The sequence below is a fragment of the Neoarius graeffei genome, chromosome 28, assembly GCF_027579695.1.
Source record: "Neoarius graeffei isolate fNeoGra1 chromosome 28, fNeoGra1.pri, whole genome shotgun sequence".
NCBI classification, from domain to species: Eukaryota; Metazoa; Chordata; class Actinopteri; order Siluriformes; family Ariidae; genus Neoarius; species Neoarius graeffei.
Window position 1 is genome coordinate 31,188,408 of NC_083596.1, and position 25,691 is coordinate 31,214,098.

A 25,691-nucleotide genomic window follows, 5' to 3' on the forward strand; every position below is an offset into this window, starting at 1 on the left:
ATAGCCCAAGACCAAGATGCCTGTTGAGCCTTTGTCGGCAGCCTATGCCTCAGGGGGGGTAGAAGGCGCAAGTAAGATGGCTCTGGACACTTACAGTAATACATTTATGCCTGATGACTACAGTTGACTTGCTAACTTTAGGACTGCAATCGTCATGAACAGTTTTGCACTCAAGTTCCCATCAATGAACAGTTTATAACTTCAACAAAACAAACTTCATGGGGGCGTCGTGGCTCAGGTGGTTAAGGCGCCATACCATGAATGCGGGCGACCCGGGTTCGATTCCGGCCCGAGGTCATTTCCCGATCCCTTCCCGTCTCTCTCTCTCCCGCTCATTTCCTGTCTCTACACCGTCCTATCCAATAAAGGTGCAAAAAGCCCAAAAAAATCTTTAAAAAAAAACTTCATGTTAAAACTATAATGATTTTCCTGATTTCACAGTTATACTTTGTGACTATATAGGATACAGTTATAGAAGCAAGTTATTTTAAAATCACACCATCTGTTACCACCCAAAGGAGGATGGGTTCCCTTTCGAGTCAGGTTCATCTCGAGGTTTCTTCCCCATGTTGTCTGAGGGAGTTTTTCCTTGCCACTGTCACCACAGGCTTGCTCATTAGGGATAAATTAAGGGATAAAATTAGCTTATGGGTCGTTCCATGTCAAATCAACCAAAATTCAAAGGTTTTCCCCACGTCAAATTTTTGATAATTTTTCTTCCAGTGATAGATGCACATACATGATGACCAAAGCCCAAATATTAGGTCTCTGTGATGATCTATGAGCTCATTTCAGCCCAGTTCGCATAAGGGGAGGGTCAAAATTACAATTTTCGCCTATAATCTGGAGCAAAATTAGGGCTATAAAAAAAAAAATAAAAATAAAAAAACATTTATGATGGTCATATCTTCATTATTTTGCTTGTACTCCAAGTTTGGAGGTATATTTTAGGATTTGGGCATTATTATCATCAGCTTTGAACATATGTATGAAGGGCAGCATGTTAAGAATAGAAAAAAAATAAATTTACCCAGTCATGATTGTATTTTATAGTAAGTTAGAATGCTTATTATGAAAAATCTTTAACACCGTACTATTGTGGACCAACTTCTTATGCCCTTCATGTATTTGCATGGCTGTAGATGTTCTATATATAGGAATGAACATGCAAACTTGACCCAGAATGAAAATGCCAAATTAGCCCTTATTTTAGGGGATCAAAATCCAAGGAGGGACACATAGTACATAGCTGATATTTTATATATTTAACGGAGGTTAATAATATGAAATAATATATAATAATTAGGTATGTAATATCTTTTTCTTCGAAAAATATTGGCATCATTTATGCACAGAAAATGCTAATTTTCTCTTTTGAGCCAACTTTGACCTTGCATAAATTGTTAATTATGATGATCTGGAATCTAGATTTGTGGTAACTTATTTTTAGCTTTACTGACTTTATACCGGACAATGTGCAATATCTTTCCTGCTTCCCCACACACACTTACCCTAACCCCCACTTCCCCATATCATCTTCTTTTATATTTGTCTATGTAAATACTTAATTTATTTTATCTAGAAGTTTTTCTCTATTTCTTTTCTCTGTTTATCTGTAATGATGCTGCTGGAATCTTAATTTCCCTGAGGGAACCCTCCCAAAGGCAGGGTTCTCCACGAGGGGTTTTAGAGGGGCAGGCCGCCCCCCCTTTCCGTGATTCCCGCCCCCGTTTAATTTCTGCCGCCCCTTTACAAAAGGAAGAGACATCCCTTTGTTTTCTTTGTGATAGATAGCCTTTCTCTGTTGGAGTACCGACAAAGTACACTACAGACAAAAAAAATTACATCGCTGTGTTTAGGAGAGCCTTGTGGCACTCAATGTGAAAGAATTTTGTGAATATCTCCTTCCGTTTTCGTGTAAATCCCCGTTGTTTGGAGGGAGCGCTCTGAGGAAAAAGTGCGATTTCTGTGAGATACTCTGTCTCTGCACTCAGCGCGCGAGTGGGGGAGGGGATGCTCGCTCTCACACACACACACACACACACAGGAGGGAGGGGCTGCTCGCTCTCACACACACACACACACACACACACACACACACACACACACACACACACACACACACAGGAGGGAGGGGCTGCTCCCTTTATCTAATCTAAATTATTCTTACTCTTGCCACATACATGATTTTTTCTTCAAAACTGATAACATTCAGTTCAAACACCATTAAAAGTAATTTCAGGAATAGATCTCTTGTGTGATGTGTAATTCACCCCTCTCATTTAAATATGTCAAAAAATTTTCGGCGCGCACCTCAGGTGATTTTAAAATGCTGGCTACGGCCCTATTCAGCAGTACCTCCAGTTAAGAAGTAGTGTTAGAACCTCAGGCATTAAACAAGGCGAAGGGGAAAATGTGATCAGGCTCTATTTTGAGTTGCCTAGTTCTGCTCACTCTGCCTCAGTTTTCTAGAATATGGCTGCGGATGCCCAGTGTGGGAAATATAATTTAAGACTAATTTGGAAAAGAGATCTAAATTATGACATTGAGGAAGATGTATGGGAAAACATAATAGCAAACACAGGGTGGTCCATCAGGGACGTCCGAGGCAAATTCACACATTATAAAATCATTCACAGGTATTATTATACACCAGTAAGGCTCCATAGAATGGGCTTGATACAGAACAACCTGTGTTGGAAGTGTAATGCACAGGCAGGAACCTTCTTACACTCACTGTGGGAGTGCTCTTTGGTTTTTCCTTTCTGGAAAGAAGTTATAGGAAAACTGGGTGAATGGTTTGGAAAAGCTCTAACAGAATCCCCCCAACTCTGCCTATTGAGAGACCACCAATAGGCACCAAAGTCACCACCAGGAATACCAAAAGCAGAATTCGGCTTAGCACTGACAGGCTTCATCACTGCAGCTAGAATCATTCTTCGCCACTGGAAGGGTCAGACTCGACCAGAGTTTACTGACTGGGTTAAGCTGATGACGGATAATGGCTCCTATGAACTGATGATAGCAAGGTTGAATGATAAAGGGAAATATTACCAGGTCAGGGGTCATTTTCTGAATCATATAAGAGGGGAATAGGTGCCTATAACATGTGAGGGGAGGATGACTCGTGTGTGTAATACACACACACACACACACATTATATACCTACAACTATATCTCTCATACTCTTTCTGTGGACACTTTAGTGTTGGGAGATGTGCTGCGCTGTTTATGGGCTGGGATTTGTGTGTAGGTATATTTATATGTATATGCATATTTTGTTTTTATTCTGTGTAGTTTTGTTTAATATGGTTGATGTTTGTGTTGAAGTCTGATGTTTTGTTTTTTTTTATATGATGTTTGACATAAGAAATTGAATAAAAACTTAATGAAATGAAAGCATGGAAGTACAGAGGATTGCCATCAAAGACGAATTTCTCTTTTTAGGCCATGATGAAAGACTTTGTTGATGGACCAACATACTCGTTAATTCATTTTTTCTCTCCATAATGAACAACAGATTTTCATTGGTTACTGGACAAGCAGCTTGTTGCAATAGCAAACATGGAATTGTGCTACATGGTTTTAAAGGGTCAGAAAGCCCCATGAGGAGAGGTGCAGGCCTATCCCTTTTCACACTTTGTTGCACTGATTTTACTTTAGGCTCTGCATTCCCAATAACTGTATTTCCTTCTGTATTTACGTTAAGTGTCTGTGGAATAAAAGGTCTCTACATCAGCATTAAGTATTTCAAGAGTTTTTTTCTTGTGTTTTAAAATATGATTCCATTCCATTGGATTTCCATGAAGCGATACTCCACACAGTGGATCCAGTTCTCAGCACATTCACTTTTGCAACAGTTGCAGCTATGTCTGCTTCAAGCTGAAATTGTTCTCCTCAGTTGCTCCTCCGGTTCTTCAAGAGCGTGTTTTTCTTTAAGCACATGTTGACGTGCAAGCAAAACAGCCATTTCGGCTTCTGCCCCAAGACGTACAGATAAAGTTGACGATACCTTTGAGCTTGACCTACTGCCTTGATTTGATACACTATCAGATGGCAACACATCATCATGAACATCATGCTGAAGATTAAGAGACAATTGAGGTTCCTTTCCAATGTGGTCTTGAAACCCCATTTCTCCCCCTAGTGGGGTTTCCTGGGATGGCACCGTGTCAGAAGATGGCCTGCTTGAACGTTTAGCAGCTTCAGAAAGCCATCCTCAATAAAACCTTTGTTGTACTTAGTGATGCTTAAGAACCATGTATTTTGCTTATCTTTCTCATCAAGTGGAATTAAAGGCAGTAGAGATTCATGCAAGGCACTGGCATCCTTAAACAAATGTGTTAATTCGTCAAGCTGTGATTGGACCTGTGAATCATTATCATCTTTCATTAGCTCTTTGAGAGACACAATTACACTTCATTTTGTTAACATTCTTTTTTTGTTATATTTGGATAGTTTCAATTTTGTTTGCAAGAGCTCTCTCAATGAGAATGATTGGTCTTTTATCCTGTTCAGGTTTTCCAACGACAGACACAGCTTGCGATCCACTCATTTTAAGCATTCAAGACAAGGAGCATATAAAATCCGACATAAAGGCAACTTCAATAACAGCAGCAATTTCTTAAAAGTTCGCTGAGCACACGCAGAGCCACAGCCCGCACACACGCCAAATTCTCAGTGAACTTCAGGCTTACACACACACACACACACACACACACACACCACTGAACAGCGGTAGCCACAGTCCAACAACAAGCGTTGTGACAAGCCTCTCGCTACAACATCTTCTCGTGGAAGTAACCAAACTGCGTTCAAACAAGCAATAGCCTACACAGCACAAAACACAGGTTACATACCACCGTCGTCTTCCCCGTCTTTGTCAGGCAAACTGCTTTCATAGGCATAGTGGCAGTGATGTGTGGGCTCGGGCCGGCATTCAAGCTGTGCACTAAATGCAGAAAGCTCCGTTGCCGTATTTTGCTGACGAATGTTGGCGACCGTCTTACAAACTTTGAGTCGCCAAGCAGCTGAATAGGGGAAACTAAGCTAGCTGTTCAAAACGTAAGTCCAAGCTTCAATTAAGGTTCCTTTCTTTCGTATCAAAATATTCAAATATCCAAAGGCATTAAAACATCTAAGCATATAATCCACAAGTTCAAGTAGTACTCCACAAGCAGCAAAGAATGTTCAAAACATGTAGCGAAAGAGTTCAAAGCAGCATTAGCAGTCAGCAAAAAGTAGACTTCCCCCATCACCCACTCGCTACTAATTCTCACCTAGCAAGTGAACAGGTGATGTTACTGTGGCAGCGGGGGCGTGGTCTAGCATCGGTCTGTGACAGGAGGGCGGAGTCGGGGAAGTTAAGTGGCAGAATCATTACACCTGTTGTTAATTGATGTGTTTGTGTGTCTTCCCAGTGACCGCGCCCTTCTTAAGGAGAGAGAGTGAGAGCAGAGGGGAGCTCTCCACAGCAGACAGCTGATGTGTGTGCGCGTGTGTCTGTGTGTGTATTTACAGCTGAAAAGCTGAATAAAGAGTTTTTGTATTCTCAGTTCTGTCCTGCCGTCCTTCTGTGCTCCACCCATTTACACGAACTGCCACAGTGGTGCCGGAACCCGGGAAAATGAGCACAGAAGACAACAGCCCCATGGAGTCCTCCACCTTCGCCGACCTGATCCATGCCCTCGCCACGGCCCAACAGAGCCAGCACCAGGGGCTGCTCGCCCTCCGAAAGGAGCAAGAACAACGGTTCGAGGCCCTGGTGCTGGCGCAACAGGAAGATCGTCGGGCGTTCCGGCACCTCCTCGCGTCGGCGGGGTCCACCAACTCCACCGCCGCGGGCCCTTCCCCCCTCACCCTCACGAAGATGGGCCCGCAGGACGACCCCGAGGCATTCTTCACGCTCTTTGAGCAGGTAGCAGAGACCTCGGGGTGGCCGGTGGAACAGCGCGCGGCGCGCCTCCTCCCCCTGCTAACGGGAGAGGCGCAGCTGGCCGCGCTACAGCTCCCCGCCGACCGCCGGCTGGCCTACGCAGACCTTCGCCGGGCCGTCCTCCAGTGGGTGGGACGCACCCCGGAGCAACATCATCAGCGTTTCCGCGCTCTGCGCTTGGAGGAAGTCGGCCGGCCGTTCGCGTTTGGCCAGCAACTCCGGGACGCCTGCTGGCAGTGGTTGAGGGCCGACAGCTGCGACGCCGAGGGACTCATCGACCAGGTGGTACTGGAACAGTTCGTCGCGCGTCTACCAGCGGGAACCGCAGAGTGGGTCCAGTGCCACCGCCCGGCATCGCTGGATCAGGCAATCGAGCTGGCGGAGGATCATCTGGCGGCTGTCCCGACGGCAGGACAGCAGACGACCTCTTCTCTTCTCTCCTCTCTCTCTCTCCCCTCCTCCTGTGTCTTCTCCTCACCCCATTCCCCCACCGCGGAGACGGGGGCCGGCGCCACCTCAGCCGGCCCGCCGCACCCGCGGTGCCCTTCCGTGTCTCCCTTCTGTGTCTGTCTCTCCCCCCCCCTCAGGTGAGTGAGCCCCAGAGCACTAGTGCAGCGAGGAAGCCCGGGCCGGTTTGCTGGCGCTGCGGGGAACCGGGCCACCTCCAACAGCAGTGCTCGATAATGGAGGTGGGCGCGGTGGTTCGGATCCCCAACGCGCCAGGAGCCGCCCTCGATCGGGCCGGAGCATATCGCATACCGGTGAGTATCCAAGGGGATACATATCAGGCGTTGGTGGATTTGGGATGTAATCAGACCTCAATCCACCAAAACCTGGTGCAAGACGAGGCATTGGGGGGAGCACAATTGGTGAAGGTGTTGTGTGCAGGGGGATGTTCACAACTACCCTTTAGTGTCGGTCCACATTATTTTCAGAGGGGAAAAATTTATAGTGAAGGCGGCGGTTAATCCTCGCCTTACCCACTCTTTAATTTTGGGGACTGATTGGCCGGGATTTCGGGGTTTAATGACACACTTAGTCAAGAGTGGGTCCTGCCATTTGACAGGGGGAGGTCCCAGTGTCGCTTTGGCGAGAGCAGCTGTCACAGAGCCGTCTACGTCATCTCCGCGCCAGAGTGAGGAGCCGCCGGCTCCTCCTCTCTCTTTGGGGAATCCCTCGCGGATTTCCCATTAGAGCAATCGCGAGACGAGACTCTGCGGCATGCTTTTGACCAAGTGAGAGTAATCGATGGTCAAACGCTCCAGCCGAACGCCACCCCGTCCTTCCCCTACTTCGCGATTATGAAGGATAGATTATACCGAGTGACGCAGGACACTCAAACTAAAGAGCGAGTCACGCAGCTTTTAATTCCGAAGAGCCGCCGAGAATTGGTATTCCAGGCGGCTCACTTTAATCCCATGTCTGGACACTTAGGGCAGGATAAAACACTAGCCCGAATAATGGCCCGATTCTATTGGCCGGGGATTCGCGGCGATGTCCGTAGGTGGTGTACGGCATGCCGCGAATGCCAGTTAGTAAATCCAGCGGCCATTCCAAAAGCGCCTTTGCGCCCTCTACCGTTAATCGAGACCCCGTTCGAAAGAATTGGGATGGATCTCGTCGGGCCATTAGATCGGTCAACACGAGGGTACCGCTTTATATTAGTTCTGGTGGACTATGCAACGCGATACCCGGAAGCAGTGCCTCTTCGCAATATCTCAGCACGCAGTATTGCGGAGGCACTCTTCCGCGTCATCTCCCGAGTTGGAATCCCGAAAGAGATTCTGACTGATCAAGGCACCTTGTTTATGTCACGAACACTGAAGGAACTGTATGGGTTATTAGGTATTAAGCCGATCCGCACCAGCGTTTATCACCCACAAACGGACGGTTTAGTGGAACGGTTTAATCGCACCCTTAAAAACATAATTAAGAAATTTGTAAGTGAGGACGCGCGTAACTGGGATAAATGGCTCGAACCCTTGCTCTTTGCAGTGCGAGAAGTCCCCCAAGCCTCCACGGGGTTCTCCCCGTTTGAATTATTATATGGGCGTAAGCCGCGCGGCATTTTAGATGTGCTGTGAGAAAATTGGGAGGAGGGACTTTCACCAAGCAAAAATGAAATTCAATATGTTATTGACCTGCGCGCAAAACTCCACACACAACTAACCCAGGAGAATTTGCGGCAGGCCCAAGAACGGCAAACCCGCCTGTACGACAAGGGTATGCGCCTTAGAGAGTTTGCACCGGGAGAGAAAGTACTCATACTGTTGCCCACATCGAGCTCTAAATTAGTCGCCAAGTGGCAAGGACCCTTTGAGGTCACACGGCGAGTCGGGGACGTTGACTATGAGGTGAGGCGAACGGACAGGGGTGGGGCATTACAAGTTTACCACCTCAATCTGCTCAAACTCTGGAACAAGGAGGTCCCCGTGGCATTGGTGTCAGTGGTTCTGGAGAAGGCGGAGCTGGGGCCGGAGGTTCAAAAGGGAACATTGGCATCGCGTACCTCTCCGGTCCCCTGTGGAGACCACCTCTCCCCGACCCAACTCGCGGAGGTTGCTCAGTTGCAGACCGAGTTTTCGGATGTATTCTCGCCCCTGCCCGGCCGCACCAACCTCATAGAACACCACATTGAGATGAGGTGGGGCGCTACAGATTTACCACCTCAACCTACTCAAACTCTGGAACGAGGAGGTCCCCGTAGCGTTGGTGTCGGTGGTTCCAGAGAAGGCGGAGCTGGGGCCGGAGGTTCAAAAAGGAACATTAGCATCACGTCCCTCTCCGGTCCCCTGTGGAGACCACCTCTCCCCGACCCAACTCGCGGAGGTTGCCCAGTTGCAGACCGAGTTTTCGGACGTGTTCTCACCCCTGCCCGGCCGCACTAACCTCATAGAGCACCACATTGAGACGCCCCCGGGGGTGGTAGTGCGTAGCCGCCCTTACAGGTTACCCGAACACAAGAAAAAGGTGGTTTGGGAAGAACGAGGCCATGCTCGAAATGGGCATCGTCGAGGAGTCCCACAGTGACTGGAGCAGCCCGGTGGTCTTGGTACCCAAGGCCGACGGGTCGGTCCGGTTCTGTGTGGACTATAGAAAAGTCAACGCGGTGTCTAAATTCGATGCGTACCCAATGCCTCGTATTGATGAGTTGCTCGATCGGCTAGGCACGGCTCGTTTTTACTCGACACTGGATTTAACAAAGGGTTATTGGCAGATCCCCTTGACTCCATTATCCCGTGAAAAAACGGCCTTTTCCATACCGTTCGGCTTACACCAATTCGTCACACTTCCTTTTGGGCTGTTTGGGGCGCCTGCTACGTTTCAGCAGCTGATGGACAGGGTCCTCCGCCCCCACGCCACCTATGCGGCCGCGTACTTGGATGATATCATAGTAATGTATAGTAATGACTGGCCGCGGCACCTACAACACCTGAGGGCCGTCCTTAGGTCGCTGAGGCGGGCGGGTCTCACGGCCAACCCGAAGAAGTGTGCGATTGGGCGGGTGGAAGTACGGTATCTGGGCTTCCACTTGGGCAACGGGCAGGTGTGTCCCCAAATTAACAAGACTGCAGCGATCGCGGCCTGCCCGAGGCCCAAGACCAAAAAGGGGGTGAGACAGTTCCTGGGGCTGGCTGGCTATTATCGTAGGTTTATACCTAATTATTCGGACGTCACCAGCCCGCTGACTGATCTGACTAAAAAGGGGGCACCAGATCCGGTCCAGTGGACGGAGCAATGCCAGCGGGCTTTTTCTAAGGTTAAGGCTGCACTGTGTGGGGGGCCACTTTTACACTCCCCTGACTTTTCTCTCCCTTTTATGTTGCAGACGGATGCGTCGGACAGAGGGCTGGGGGCCGTTTTGTCCCAGCAGGTGGAGGGGGAGGATCGCCTCCGGTACTACCTGCTGGGACGCCCTTTCACCCTCTGTTCGGACCACGCGCCCCTCCAGTGGCTCCACCGCATGAAGGATGCCAATGCGCGGATCACCCGTTGGTATCTGGCACTCCAACCCTTTAACTTCAAGGTGATCCACAGGCCGGGGGCGCAGATGGTCGTGGCGGACCTCCTCTCCCGTCGGGGGGGGGAGTCGGCTGCGGGCCGGACGGCTGCCCGGCCCGAGTCGGGCGATGGGGGTATGTGGCAGCGGGGGCGTGGTCTAGCATCGGTCTGTGACGGGAGGGCGGAGTCGGGGAAGTTAAGTGGCAGAATCATTACACCTGTTGTTAATTGATGTGTTTGTGTGTCTTCCCAGTGACAGTCTTCCCTTCTTAAGGAGAGAGAGTGAGAGCAGAGGGGAGCTCTCCACAGCAGACAGCTGATGTGTGTGCGCGCGTGTGTCTGTGTGTGTATTTACAGCTGAAAAGCTGAATAAAGAGTTTTTGTATTCTCAGTTCTGTCCTGCCGTCCTTCTGTGCTCCACCCATTTACACGAACTGCCACAGTTACAAATCACTACCGCCACCAACACCACGTGACCCAATTAGTGCACGTCATTGCGTACCAGTAGGTGCGCCCAAAACTCAAGCCTACGCCTGTCCGCTACAGCTCACAATGGTGCAATATATTATTTGGCTTCATGCGGACGCTTGACTTTTGAGTACGATATCAAAATCTGAGCTTTCAATCGCCTAGCAAACCTGTTCTCGGGACAATAATAGCTGAGATGTTGCAAATGAGACCCTCTGCCTGCCTAACATGATGGTTTCCAGTTCGATTGTCTATTGTTTGTTTCGTGCATAATGCGCACTGTAACCACACAGAAGAATAAAACAGTTTTGGTGAAAAACTAGGAATCTGTAATACTATTAGTATACATACTAATACTATTAGTATACATACTAATACTATACACCCGTAAGCCTGATAAAAACCAAAAAAAAAAAAATCTGTCAAGATTTATGGCTATTCCTTACGAGTTGACAGATTATGCAATTGTATGGCCCATGTTTTTGGCACAATATTTTTTCCTCATTCACAACCAGAGTTCCCTCCTGCATTTAGTTCCAATGTACTACTTGGAAGGAGGGAGGGAGGAAGGAAGGAAAGAAAAGAAAGACTTATGTGGTTTCATCTTAGTCTGTCATATATGACCCCTCATTAAATGTGTACAGAGACCTTATGAAGAAAAATAAAGCTTGGAAGGAAGTGGCAGAGATCATTAGTGTCTCTGGAATGTGTTTGTAGCACAATACACTTGCACTACTAATAACTAATACAAAGCCTGGCACAGAACATGTAACCAAACAACCAATCTGCCCACTTATTAGTGTGCTATACATGTTTAACTAGTTAGAAAAAAATATACAGGCTTATGGAAGATTTGGCTAACATCCTCCCACTCACAGACAGCCACAGCTTCTTCTCCTGTCTCCCCCATTCACTTTCTTGGCGTGCGTGTGAAGGGGTGACAGCAGTTAACAGTAACAAAAACTTCAAATTAGCAATGAGTCACATTATTGGTTGCATTTGAAGCACGAAATTTAACATCCTATCACAGAAATTATGTTAACAAATAAATCAGACAATGCACAGGCAATGCACAGGCAATTTAGTGATGTCCTCAGTTGTGGTTTTGACTGGCCTTGAAATAGAATCCCATGTCTGAGACCTTAAGACATCTTAAAGTCTTAAGACCATGACCGATCTCAAGTACTACAGCGCTAGCTCAGCTGTTGATTTTTTTTATTAAAAGCATGCCCTATTGTGTTTTAGTCCTTAAAAGTTTGAGTTAACCTATATTGTCACCTCAAACGTGGAGTCATCGGCACGTTCCACTGTCTTTCTTAAATCTGCATCATGTGCAGCTGAAGAGAGGCATGTTAAAAGTGCATATCATGGGTAAATTCAGGAGCAAAATCAACGTAATTCTCCCATTTTATATTAAACTTTGGTCAAATATCTGTCACATTTTGCGTTTTGTGCAGTTTTTTTACCTTGCGCAATACCAGAAAAATTCAGTTTTTCTGGTAAAAAAAAAAAAAAAAAAACTTCGTCTGCCTCTGAAAAAACTTGGCACTTGGATTTCCCGGCAAACATTGATTTTCGTGACATCACGTGCGGGATGCCTCCTTCTGAATCCTACATCAGCGCTGGTTTGTTTATGGGGAAACGACCTGGTGGTTTTCTGCAAATTTCTTCAACGTTATCACGTAATTATTAAAATGGTTAACAGATGTATCGTAGGAGGGTGTAGCAACACCAATCTTGATGGGATTGGTACTCATCGTTTTCCAAAAGACCGGACAATGAGAGAGAAATGGGCACACTTCATGCGAGGCACCCGGAAGCCGAGGACCAAAGCAAAGCCAAGAAAAAGACCAAGAAAATCGGCAATTCACAAGTTGACTGTTGCCAGGGTAAGAAATAACTGACATCTCATTATATTCTTCATCCAAAGGTGAAGTAACATTGCGCTCAGGTGACAATTCCATACTTCAACGCAAAATCGCTAGCTGCTAAACTTGGTCTACACAGGCTGTGCACCGAATCCATGCAAGCTCTCACAGCCTGCTGGAGGTTCTGCAGATAACGTCACGAATCTGGCTCCAGACTCCGCTGGGATTTTTCCAGACACATTTTATTTTATTTTTTTCTGCTGTAGACAGATGGCCTTGTGCAAAATTATCCTTCTGGATGAGTGTGTAAAGGGACATACTTTCATATAATAGAGATGAAAGTGGAGCAAAGAAAAAAATCCTGAACTTTTGAAAGTCAAACTAAGATGGGGGGGGGGGGGGGGGCAATCAATGTTCCCTGAAAAATTTTAATAACACCACGCAAAACCCTGCATTCTAGTGCATTTTAGTACTTATTTTCACTAAAACAAGTTATAACTTTTAAGCCTTTTTCTTTCATGTGCATTAATGATTAACATGTCAAAAATATCAAATTTAATTTCCCTAGTTAATGAGTAATTTTCAGGAGTGCATTTAGAAAACGCGGTGATTTTCCTGGCTACACAGTTAATTACTTTGAAAAAAATCAGACAGTTGAAGTTAAACTCAGCAAAATCCCAAAACAGTACTGTTAAAGTAAAGGTCTGTTAGAGTTTCTAAAGCTTTCAGGTTTCAATGTTGGGGACACCGAGCCTCGTTTATCAATCTTTTAGTAGAGTTGTGCGTTTGCATAAGCTAAAGTGAACTAAAAATTTCCAATTCATATTTATGCGAGTTGAAGCCAATTATTTACATTAGTTCATATTGTCTGTAAATTTAAACACACCAATGAATACCAAATTTCTCATGTAAATCAAGGGCATAGCTAGGATTTTTCAGGGGGGTGTGTGTGTGTGTGTGTCACACTGACTGGCAGCTTGAGTATATTATGTAACAAAAAAAAATTACCATTGCTAGTTTTAGGCGGCTTAGAAACCGGCTTTTGCATTATTGCCGTTTCTTCCACGTTTTCTTGATGTTGTGTTCTAGAAACGGCACACTAAAACTTAGCTTCGAAGCCACAAAATGCAACTTTGATGGAAAAATATATATATAATAAATTGCTTACCTCTCTTCACGTCGAAAGGAGGAGGAAAGTTTTGCTTGCTTTGACATGGCGATTTATTAACACAAAAGGAAATAATTGTAATTCGCAACTAAAAAGACTGCAGCTACACTGGCAGCTTGACCACGCTTTCTAGTGCGATTGTGTTGTGCTTGCACAGAACAGTGTCAGTCCTGCGCGCCTTAGCTCGTGCACCTGAAGACGCGCCTCAGGCGCGCGCGCCTTACTTGCTCTGGCACGCGCGCCGTTAACAAAGAACACCTGTCTTTAATCAGTGAACTGTGTTTGGGCCATTTAAGGACTGCGCCCGTGCAAGGACAATGTGAAGTATTACGCCGTGTCTAGGAACACGAAAAATCCAAAAAATAAAATTTCTCCATTTGGAAAACCGGAGATTTTCAAGAGTTTTGTCAAATATCCAGATTTCCGGGTAAATCCGGAAGACTTTTCAAAAATATATATTTAAAAAAAAAGAAATTGGTCCAGGATATGCACTTTAAAATGTTAAATTCCAAGTTGTTTAATAAATATGCATGAGCTTATTTTGTTGTGAAAATAAAATATGTATTTATCTGTAGACATGAGTGTTAAATGACACATTATTAATCATTTGTACTTAGGGTTGCAAAATTCCCGGGAATTTTCAGAGTGGAAAATTTCCATGGGAATTAACGGGAATTTATGGGAATTTTGGGGAACTTTCGGGAATTTTCAAAACCAACTTTACTTAAAAATTTATACAAAAAAATAAGGTCCTTTTATTCAGATTAGGATATTTCTCTGGGTCTCTGTTCTGTTCAGAAGAACATACAAGCAAAAACAAGCATGTAACTAATTAAACAACTGAGAAAATTAATAACCAACAAATGTTTTACGACCTGGCGACTTGTCCAGGGTGTACCCTGCCTTTCGCCCGTAGTCAGCTGGGATAGGCTCCAGCTTGCCTGCGACCCTGTAGAACAGGATAAAGCGGCTAGAGGAGATGAGATGTTTTACAAAAACAATACGGGTTTTCCCTGGTACATGTATAATGAATTAAGCAATAACCACTTTGTGAGAACTTCTCTTCAAAAGCAACTTTAACTCTACTTGTGATTTTGAAGACTGCTTCCTGTAACTTTTTTTTTTTTTTACTAATTATACTTCAACAACTTGAATTCCTTTTTCATTTTGCAACTGGTTTGTAAACCATATCCTGTCGAGTAATTTGCTTGCAAATGATCGGATTAGAAGTAATGATTAGGGGTCTACAGTGCTATTAAAACAATGACATTAAACAGCCGTGCTCCAGATTCAAAGAAAGAAGTGGCACCAATATATTTTACAAGCAGCAAAACTTATTTCAAGACTACTAGTAATTAGAAATTTAACATTTTTTAATATTCCTTGTTATTTTATGATGTGATACCTTTGTGATTAAATCTGTAGAAAAGTCTTCAAGTTTTGTAAAATTTTGTAAAAAAATGGTCAAAATTGAGTTTTTGCAAGATTTTTAGAAATCACTGCTTGTTATGCAAGGAGTTAGATTTCCAGTTAATTCTTACCAAAGGGTACACTCTAGAAAAATAATCTATTCAATTCAAAATTACTAGATATCTTGTCTGAGGGACACTTAATAGAAATCTATTCAAATGCAGATTCGAGAGGTCCCCAACACAAAAATAATGTATTCAAAATAATAGTAGACTAAGGGATACAAGACCTTCTACCCTTTTGTGGTAAGGAACTTGAGAATGCGCATTTGACCTTGGACAATTTTGACTAGATTTCTATTAAGTGTCCCTCGGACTAGATAATTTTTCACTGAAAAATATGAATATAATACTAATATTGAAAAACTAAAAGCCTTTTATTAATTGGCCTTTAGCAATATGTCTCATTCTCATTATCTCTAGCCGCTTTATCCTGTTCTACAGGGTCGCAGGCAAGCTGGAGCCTATCCCAGCTGACTACGGGTGAAAGGCGGGGTACACGCTGGACAAGTCGCCAGGTCATCACAGGGCTGACACAGACAACCATTCACACTCACATTCACACCTACGGTCAATTTAGAGCCTTTAGCAATATGTCCTATTTTTAATTAGCACAAAACCGTACATAAATGAAAGAAAGGCTTAACATGGGTTTTAATTTGTTTTTCTGGGTGATGAAGTGTTTTAAAATGCTTAAAACTTAATAAATGCCAAAATTGAAAATTCCCAATATTCCTGGGCCCTTCAAAATTCCCGGAAACTTTCTGGGAAAGTTTCCAAAATTCCCAGAAACTTTCCACCCCTTTGCAACCCTATTTGCACTACTAAAAAAATAAATTTATATGAAATTTGTGAAACTACAGAAGCCACCTCTTCAGTGGGACATACTCACGAGACATATTTAAGAACAAATCATGACAAATCTGATTTATTCTTAAATCTGCATTGCAGATAACACTTGCCTGTTCTCATTACATTTGGTTATGATGACAAACTGCATTAAGATCAAGGCCCCAAATCAGGACATCAAATTTGCAAACCTTGGCTGTGGCACGGTTGTTGGTTCCAGATGGATTGGTCCAAGTATTTCAGAAACTGCTGATCTCCTGTGATTTTCACTCCAAACAGTCTCTATAGTTTACAAACAAGAAAACTGTTTCATGGATTTGATTATATACTTATGCCATCATGCATATTTATAATCAGAACTCTGAAAAAAATGTTCTTTATCCAGAGCATGGCATGTCTGTCATGTCAGGGTTGCCCCAGATCACCCCTCTTTTTTTTTAAGCAGCACCTTGTCAATTGCACTAAAAACCTCAGTACAGTTTAATGGTATACACAGCACAGGACTAGAAAACCATGTTTCACTTTACACAGTTGATATATTGCTTTATGTAAGAGACCCTGCCACTTGTGCCCAAAACATTCTCAGGAAACATACTAAGTGAACGTTTCAGAGAATTAAAGTTAAGTATGTGTGTCTAATGTATAAGTCCCAGCAATTCTGACTCAAAACCCATCCAACCCCTTAAACTATGAATTACTACTACAGGATTCAGGCCCGATTCACAGCAGCTCAGGAACATGAAAGAGTATTTTTGTTCCTTGACTCAATAATCATTTATTTCATTTTTAACAAACAAATCTGATCTACAGCTGCTTTATGTTGGCTGGCACAGCAGAAACACCTGATCCAACTACTCAGGTCATTTATAAGCGTGTACATGAAGAAAGTTTGGGGGGTTGGCTTACCACCTTCGATGTGCAAAAATAAGGACGACCCAGGCAGTTTCACTAACCGACCGGAAACTGTTCATTTGCGTCTGGCTATTCACACGTTTATTAAAAATCGTTTAAAAATACAATTGCGACGATGCAGTCTCCCGTGCAAGTACCCAACCACAACAAAGAAAACAACCAAGACCGAAAATATCAGAAATACTCTACCGAAGCATTATTCCAGTGACCGTCATCACAGATTTATCTCAGGATGAGCCAGCTGCCAACGTTTTAGTTAACTCTAATATGAAAGTTAATTACGTAAAACACTTACGTAAAAGGTTTCTACTAGCCATTATAGAACACTGCAAAGTAATGGTTGGGTTAATAAAAAAATATACATGACCGAGTTCAATGTAATACAGTAGTTAGCTAAATAACTAGCAACGCTGCTAACGTTTGGCCTTTCACTTTAGGAGGAAAAAAAACCGCCAAAATTACCAGACAAGATTGACTGATTATATAGATTTCATCCGCAAGAACATACGTTTCGTTTAATTTAAATACGTTTACGTTAAAATATTTATTCACTTACTTTAGTCGGTTATTGCATTGTTTCTCCGTGTTTCCTGATTCCTCGGTATTCCTGTTTCTTGCGTTCCGTTGCCGGAGCTGGGATTCGGGAGGAGTTTCCGCTCTGGATTAGGAGCATGACGTTTACAGCACCCGAGCCTCTGTTAGGCCCCTATTCAACCCCTTCTGTTCATGGAGTCAATAACGTGAAACTGCTATTACAGCTTAAAGGATATGGGACATGGATTTTTACCTGGGCATAATTATGTATAAAGGACATAAGAAATGCCATCTAAATCACTGCAGGGCGTCAAAAATGTGAAAATCATCACATTATTCAAGTTTTTTTTATAACATCAGCGTAAAACAAGGATTCGTTAATGAGCTAGGTGGTCACGTGACCCGTGACGCAACAAAAACTTTCCAAGGAGCCAGCGCTTGGGAATCTAATGTAAACAGGTTACCGAAATGGACACCATCGACAGTGACATTCCCGATGTTTCACAGAGATGTGAAGTTAGACCCTATCAATTCGAACCGATAGCTGGAAATTCACATGAACATAGATCTTGTCTTTACTCTGACGGGTCAGATGATTCTGAGAGTGAGAGTTCATTCAATCCCCATGACACTGAAAGCGGTCGGCTGGATAACATTTCCTGGTAAGTTAAAAACAATTCTGCTCAAAGGCTAATGATCTGTTGAAAGAAGTATTATTTTTGTATCATACATTGAAAGTTCATCATAGATCTAGCTAAAGTCCGTTGCAAGCTAGTTTTTTTTTTGCTGATATTTTTCGGGATTGATTGAGATACAATGCTTCCAGAGTCCAAGATGAAAACATTCAAAATGGCGAAACGAGTCAGAATTATGATAATCAATAATTGATACACCCAAAATTATAATACTAATCCTTACCTTGGCTTTCAGTCGCTTAGTGCAGAGGTCTTCAACAGGGGGGTCGCGAAATCGCACTGGATCACTCATATCAACAAAAATATTCCTGCCCTGTCCCCTGGGCCCTGTACTACGAAGCGGGTTTTCTGGCTTACCAGGGTAACTTCGAGAGTAACTTGATCACGTGCAGCGTAACTTCCCGATTAACCCATACTACGAAAGTTGGCTATGTTCAAACCGAGGTATGCTGCCATGGCAATTTACGCTGCATCTCAAACCTGCTCGTCTCAGGTTATGTTCTTGGTTAACCCGAGGTTTCCGATTAACCACACCCTTTTTAAACACCACCTCTCCACCGACATTTCCTCTAGAGACAATGCCAGCGTACCTGGATGACCCGTGCGATATCGGAGCGCAGATTAGAGATGGGATTTATGGCTCTTTGATGGGATCCGCATCTTTGTGATCCGTTCTTTGAAAAGAGCCGTTCAAAAGACTGGCTCATTTGGCTCTTTTTAAATATTTATTCAGTTTAAAGAAGACAGCGTCTAAAGAAGCCAGATCCCTCTGCTTAGACAGTGACATCAATATTTCTGGACATACCTTTTATATAAAGCAACCTAGACTTACATTATTGTAACCCCTAAACGCTCATAAATAACCATTAAAAAACAATGAGGGCTTCAATGAATGTCCATGCAGAACGGCTTTTCTGTAAAAAAAAAAAAAAGAACCCACTCAAGAACATAGTTATCAAGAACGCAAGAATATTTTATAGAAAAACACTTGTTTTACAAAAATATTTAAGTCTGAGATACAAAATAGATAAAACTACAATAAATATAACACAAGAACTAGTTATCACACAAGAACATTTTAATAGAAAAAAACAAACTTTCTATATTAAAAATATTGAAATTGTAACAAAAATAGATACAACTATAAACAGTCAGATAAATAGATAAAGTTATAACAAGAACACAAGATTATTTTAATAGGAAAAAAACAAACTATTAATGCAAAAAATATTATTAGAAAAATAGATACAACTAGACAAACAGATAAATATAAATGAAATACACAAAAATAGAACAAACAAAATGACGATAGAATAAATTAAATGAACGTCCGTGCAAAGTAGTTTTCCCACAATATTATCATTAATATCACACAACAACATTATAAACTATATACAAAACAATTTGAACTATTAGGCAAACAGATAAAACTTGAATAAATAAAAGGCAAATGAATGCTTGCCTGCACGCGCGCGCACACACACACCATTATGAATGATGTTTTTATATTTCATTTTCACCTGTTGCCAGGTGCGTTTGGCACTGCTGTTGCCTCTGAAATGTTCAAAGGACATACACCAACTTAGTCAAAGGGACTGAACAGTCAGTCATCCTAATTCATGTGACTCTGTGCACATATCAGCTTAAGTAGGCTACTCCATGAATTTACCATACCAAATTTTATTCAGGATTTTTCGGACATTAAACAAGCTATATGACTGGGGCCACGTCGAAGGACCATTTTCTGTGACTTGTGATTGATCATGAAGCTTTCTCTCATCCTATACTTCTGTTCTGGAACATGTAGAAGGGAGAATGTACTTACGCATTTACCCGATCGGCAATTCGTTGCCAACATGCTTGCCGCTCCTTATTGGCAGCCGCTCTGTTAGATTTTGCTCTTAATGTTGTTTTGAACTCCTCGTAGCTTTGCATTATGACAGCGCATTCTTCCTCCATGAAGTACGGCGACCGTGCCATTGTGAACAGTGGTGATTTGCGCTGATAACTTCCCCTTTAACGTGAACGCGCATTAACCCTGATTAGGTTAACACAGGTTCAACAAATCAACTTCATAACTGGCGTCGTAGTACCGTTTAACGCCAAACAAGATAACCAGGTTTTGTCAACCCCGGTTTAGCGGGGGAACCCTGGGTTACTTCTGGGTAGGTTGACCTCCGTTCGTAGTACAGGGCCCTGGCCTCCGTGCAGGGATGCAAACAGCGCGCCTTTCAGCGGATGCCGTCTTTTTCACGGCTGAATCGCGCAGATCCGATTTTTTTTAAAAAATAGCGATATTAATTCATGAAACATGAAGTATAAGGATGAGAAAAAAACAGTTTAAATCGGGAAGCTGCGCACATTTGTGCAGCCTGGCGCAAATGTGCGCAGCTTCCCGATTTAAACTGTTTTTTTCTCATCCTTATACTTCCTGTTTCATGTTTCATGAATTAATATCGCTCAGTACCTGAGTATTAATGTTGAAAGAATCCTCAGTGAAATGGTCCGAACACAGTTTGTGGGAAACAGTAGGTGCAAAGTTTTTTCAACAGGTGTTCTGTAAAGTTATCCTACCTCTTGGATTTGTCCTACCCCAAGCCTACTGCGCATGCGCAGGTGAGCCCACACTTTCCTCAGCTTCGGGTCCTTGGGGAATGCAAAAAAACTTACTCCAGGGCATTTCCCATTGGAATTATTGCAACCATAAGCAGCACAATACACCATGATGTCCAATGTACTTTAAAGACTATAAAAACAATTTTCTTGTCATCCACTTCTCCATTCAGTTTAAATCGGGAAGCTTTTTTTGCAGCCTGGCGCAAATGTGCGCAGCTTCCCGATTTAAACTGTTTTTTTCTCATCCTTATACTTCCTGTTTCATGAATTAATATCGCTCAGTACCTGAGTATTAATGTTGAAAGAATCCTCAGTGAAATGGTCCGAACACTTTTTACAGAACACAGTTTGTGGGTCATTTTTAAACGCTTAGCCTGGGCCCGCCCATCCTAAGCGTGACGCAACACGAGGGCCTGTTGCGAGCTTAGTCTGGCCAGGCAGGCTATCTACAGCTCTTCCAAGCTCCCGAAAAATCGGGAACCAATCAACTTTGAGCATCTCCAACGGCCCTGGGTAGAGGCGTGTTCAAGGCACTGACGTAGTAGAACTGCGACCGGAAGCCATAGATTGTTTACAGAATCTATGCCGGAAGCGCTTCATTCACGAATGCTGTATTGAAAGCATTCAACGGGAAGTTCTCATTGAAAACGGAGCAAAGAGCAGCCCTGGAGGTATTTATGGAAAGGAAGGACGTTTTCGCCTTGCTTCCGACCGGCTTCGGTAAGAGTTTAATAATAGGATGTCTATGGTTTAATCTACCAGTTAGCCCCGTCGCGTCGCATACGTCAGAGGAAAGAGTGATGTGATTGGATTAAGCTTCGTCACAGCCTTTTCTGGCTTCGACCAGTAGCAAACTGAGGCATTTCAGGGAGGCGGGTCAACCACGCGCTTTGGGAAACGGTTGGGCTTAATATCTTGGCCAGACCAATAGCTCGTAGAGCTTTGCAGTCGCGTTAGCCAGACTACTACCCGTTTTTTTTTTCCTCTTTATTGAAAAACCAAACATTATACAAAACACTGGAAGGGTGGGGTAGAGAAAGAAACATACAGTCATTAATTAAGAAAAGAAAGAAAATTATAAGTTGCCATCAAAATAATTGTCCTTTCGGCTTTGCGGTTGTTCAGTCCTTCAAGAGAGTTCATATATGATTTGACCTCATTTTTAAACGCAGCAAATGAGGGTTTCCTTCCCCCCCATTTACATCTATGAATATGATATTTACCCAAAATAATAAAAAGATTCAATATAAAATTATATGGTTCACAAAATGTTTTTCTTTCAAAGAAAAACAAAACATCTTTTTTATTAAAGGATACACTACAAGACCTCACAACACAGACGCTCAACCTCGACCCAAAAAAACCTTGAGAAAAAACATTCATAAAATAAATGACAAATAGATTCAGACATAGCACCACAGAAAACACATAAATCTGAAAGGTCTGTTTTAAATCTTTGCAATAGTGTGTTTGTGGGGTAAATTAAATGTAATATTTTAAAAGAAACTTCCTTGACTTTGTTATTAAGTATGTAATCACTTAAGCAAACCCAAATCTTATCCCAATCAATGTCCACAAAAAGGCCATTCCAGTAACTTTTACACCTTGGAGTAACAGGTGTCTGTATTATCTGTCTTAGCCACTTATTATTACATTTCCTATCTCTAATGTTTACACCATTAAGAAATATATTATTGTAAAAGTGTGGAGTAGACTGTTCACAAGGAGCTTGAGATAATATTCTCATAAAACCATTAGGAAGTGCATCAAATACAATACTGTATTCTCTGGGTTGTATTGGGATAGCAAATTTATTTAGAAACTCTGTATATGTAAGGAAAAAACCTTGGTTATTAATTAATTGAGAAATAAACAAAATGTTATTACAAACCCAGTTTTCAAAGAATATAGATTTCTTTTTAAAAGTGACGAGGTTGTTATTCCATATTATCTGTTTGTGAGGTGAAAAGTTGTGTGTGTAAGTCAAAAGCCAACAGAGGAGGACTTGTTTATGAAAATTAGACAATTTGATGGGGAGCTTATTGACATGAAAGTTACAATGAAGAAGAAATTCTAGACCACCAACTTTTTGGAAGATTAAATTTGGAATAAGGTACCATATCTTGTTCTTGTTTTTTATATAATCTTTGATCCAATTTATTTTGAAAACTATATTGGAGGAGTGAAAATCTATTGTATTTAGTCCACCACGGGTTACTTAGTATTTGTCTATTAAGATAATGGGGTTTATTTTTCCAGATAAAATTAAATAAAGATGAGTCTACTTCTTTAATAAATGATTTTGGAGTATCGAGAACTCTAGCAGGATAAACTAAACGAGACAAACCTTCTGTTTTAGAAAGTAGTATACGTCCTTTAATAGAAAGGTCTCTCATTAACCATAGATTAAACCTTTTTTTTAATTTTAGGAATGAGAGGTTGAAAATTGCAATTAGCCCTTTCTGTCTGATCTTTGCAGATGTCAATACCCAAATACCTTATCGGGAATAGCTTCAAACTCAGTGACAGGGTAATTGTCCTTTAAAGGGAAGAGAACACATTTTTTAATATTTAAATGCAGACCAGATATATTTGAAAATTCCTTGATACAATTAATTACTTTTTTAACCTGCATTTCATCCTTGAGAAAAATAGCCGTGTCATCAGCCAGTTGACAACATTTTATTTCTTTTCCAGATATATTAATACCTTGAAAGGAATTGTTAAATAAATGGAGGGTCAAAATTTCCATTACTAAGATAAATAAAAAAGGTGCTGCAGGGTCACCTTGCTTTATGCCTCTTGATATGTTAAATCTGTGCGTGGTACCACCTGGGAGTTTCACTGAGCTATTACAATCACTATATAAGGTTTTAACAGCCTTCTTAAAGAAAGGACCAAACCCAAAAAAACCTAAGACATCAAATAATGTATTGTGTCTTACAGTATCAAAAGCTTTATATATATCAATGAATAAAATGAAACTGTTATCAGTCAAATATTCTCGATAATCAATTAAATCCAGGATTAATCTAATATTATTGCTAATATGTCTACCTTTCATAAACCCAGACTGGCATTCATCTATAATTGGTGGAAGGCAAAGCTTAAGACGATGTGCAAAAATATGTGCAAACAATTTTGCATCATTGTCAATTAAAGTGATTGGCCTCCAGTTTTCAATCAATAAGCAATCTTTATTGGGTTTAGGTATCAAGGTAATTAAACCTTGGCACATAGATGTAGGGAGTTTCCCAATCTCTATAGCTTCTTTAAATACTAGCAACAAGAATTCGGCAATGTATTCTTGAAATACTTTTAAAAAATTCACCTGTAAGACCATCATTACCAGGGGATTTATTGTTTTTAAGTCGATTAATACTTTTCTTAACTTCATCCAAAGATATATTCTGATCACATAGGTTTTTTTGAACCTGGTCTATTTGCCTCGCGTTGTTCCCTAAGGACGACAAGAAGGGGAATGCATTACAAGTCGTGTCTGGCTCTGTATATAATTTACTGTAGAATTCTTCAACAAAGTGAGATATTTCTTGGGAATTTTCAGAAATGGAGTTATTGATCTTTAATTGGTGCATGTTGTTAATGCTAGCATTTCTCTTTTCTAAGTTATGGAAGTATTTTGTGTTCTTTTCACCTTGTTCCAGCCATTTGCGTCTGGAGCAGACAAAGACACCTCGCGCCAAGTTCTCATATATATTGTCTAACTGCAGCTGTAGATCAGACAGTTTATCAAAATCTATTTGACATTTAACGTCCTTTTCATATATGGCTATTATCTCCTTGAGAATTTTTCCTGTTGACTTCTTTTTACCCTGGCCATTTCCTTCCCTCTCATAATTGCAATGTTTCGAACCTGGAATTTAGTATATTCCCAATATTTTCCAAAAATTTGTTCTTCCTTAGCCTTATTCCAATTTTCAATAAGAATATTTTTTACGGTTTCCTTAAACACAGGATCTTTTAAAAGAGTGTTAAATTTCCACATATTAAACTTGTATTTTCCGAAGTAACCATTTGTAAAGATAGAGAGATAACCTTGTGATCTGACAGAATTGATGGATTAATTTCTGTTCCCGTCACCTTATCTATTAGCTCATTTGACACAAGCCAGAAATCAATCCTTGATTTTCTAGACATATCTTTGTTATTCCATGTGAATTGTGTTTGCAAAGGGTTTTTTGTTCTCCAAATATCACAGCAATTTAAGTGCAAACATAAGTTTCTAAATTCACAATAAGATCCTCCTATGGGTCTTGGTGGGAAACAGTCTTTAAGGGGGTTACTAATAGAGTTCCAATCTCCTCCAAATATAAGTTTAGCATTAAGAAAGGCATTAGTTAGGGCCATAATTTGCTCTTCAAATTCTTCAAACAAATTCCTGTTTCTTACAGTACCATTGTAGCCATAAATGTTACCCAAAATAAAAAAGTCATTCATAAATTCTACAAGTATTAGCCATCTTCCAAAGTTGTCAAATATACTCTTACAGACTTTTCCTTTAAAAGAGCCTTTTAAAATTGCCACCCCAGCAGAATTGCCATCACCGTAAGACATCCAGAGGTCATCCCCCCATTGGTTTTTCCAAAATTTGAAGTCTGAAAGTAAAGCATGTGTTTCTTGAAGGAAATAAAAATCAGCCTTTAGATTTTTGCAAAATAAGAAGATAGCCTTCCTCTTAATCAGATCACGAATACCCCTAACATTGAATGAATATAATGAAAGTGCCGTAATGAGCACAAAGATAGAACCAGTCAAAAAAAAAAAGGAAAAAATACTGACTTACTAGAACCAGTATAGATGAATTTCACCTTTGAAAAAACTTATGAACCATGAATTAAGTGGTAATTGAACTTGTCTGACTTAAAAAGTGTCAGTTTTACTGATATAAAACAAGTCATGAGCTATCAGTAACCAAAGTATCATAATGGAAAAAATAATTAAGGCTACTATCCTAAAGTTAAGAGGTAATATTATTTTCTTTTGTCAACCTCAATAGTTTTTGGAATGTACTTTAAAGCAAGTGCTGACTTCAAGTGCAGTAATCAGTTGTAGGAAAAGTAGCCTGTAAGATATAAAACAAAACTAAAGCAAATAGCAGACCTATTGAAGGCCTACTCGAAGCGAGAATCAAGCATATTTCATTCCCAAGCCCTG

The 25,691-nt window shown here is 41.9% G+C and overlaps 1 protein-coding gene across 11 annotated transcripts in view; it reads right to left on the reverse strand.

The window, feature by feature from the left end:
* fer (fer (fps/fes related) tyrosine kinase) overlaps positions 1–17,325 on the reverse strand; it is a 408,576-nt gene extending 391,251 nt beyond the window's left edge. For all 11 annotated transcript variants that reach the window (XR_009651912.1, XR_009651911.1, XM_060913311.1 and 8 more), the window contains exons 1-2: positions 17,228–17,325; positions 15,951–16,041 (exon numbers count right to left, since the gene is read on the reverse strand). The gene's annotated coding sequence lies outside the window, so the exon portion shown is untranslated. The remainder of the gene's footprint in view (positions 1–15,950; positions 16,042–17,227) is intronic.
* Positions 17,326–25,691: the final 8,366 nt, after the last annotated feature.